Raw genomic sequence first — 242 nt, forward strand, 5'->3', positions numbered from 1 at the left:
CACCCCCGAGCAAGACAGAGACCCACCCGCCGTTTGTTTCAGTGTTGAAATAAATACTATTTGGCTTGCTATCGAGGCAGATAACGTGGCTAATTAACTAGCTAACGTCAACTAGTTTCCTCCCTCACGTAACTTCACAGAGTGAGGAATAGCAGTCTAAAGTACGTATTGTAGCCTACTTTTCTGCGATTTAGTACAATAATTAAAGGGGTCATATGATGCAATTTCAAGTTTTCCTTTCT

The 242-nt window shown here is 41.3% G+C and overlaps 1 protein-coding gene across 1 annotated transcript in view; it reads right to left on the minus strand.

The window, feature by feature from the left end:
- LOC107680310 (sentrin-specific protease 6-like) overlaps window positions 1-242 on the minus strand; it is a 35,373-nt gene that overhangs the window by 29,345 nt on the left and 5,786 nt on the right. The window lies entirely within an intron of this gene.

The sequence above is a fragment of the Sinocyclocheilus anshuiensis genome, unplaced genomic scaffold (assembly GCF_001515605.1).
Source record: "Sinocyclocheilus anshuiensis isolate Anshui unplaced genomic scaffold, SAMN03320099.WGS_v1.1 scaffold1161, whole genome shotgun sequence".
Lineage (NCBI taxonomy): Eukaryota > Metazoa > Chordata > Actinopteri > Cypriniformes > Cyprinidae > Sinocyclocheilus > Sinocyclocheilus anshuiensis.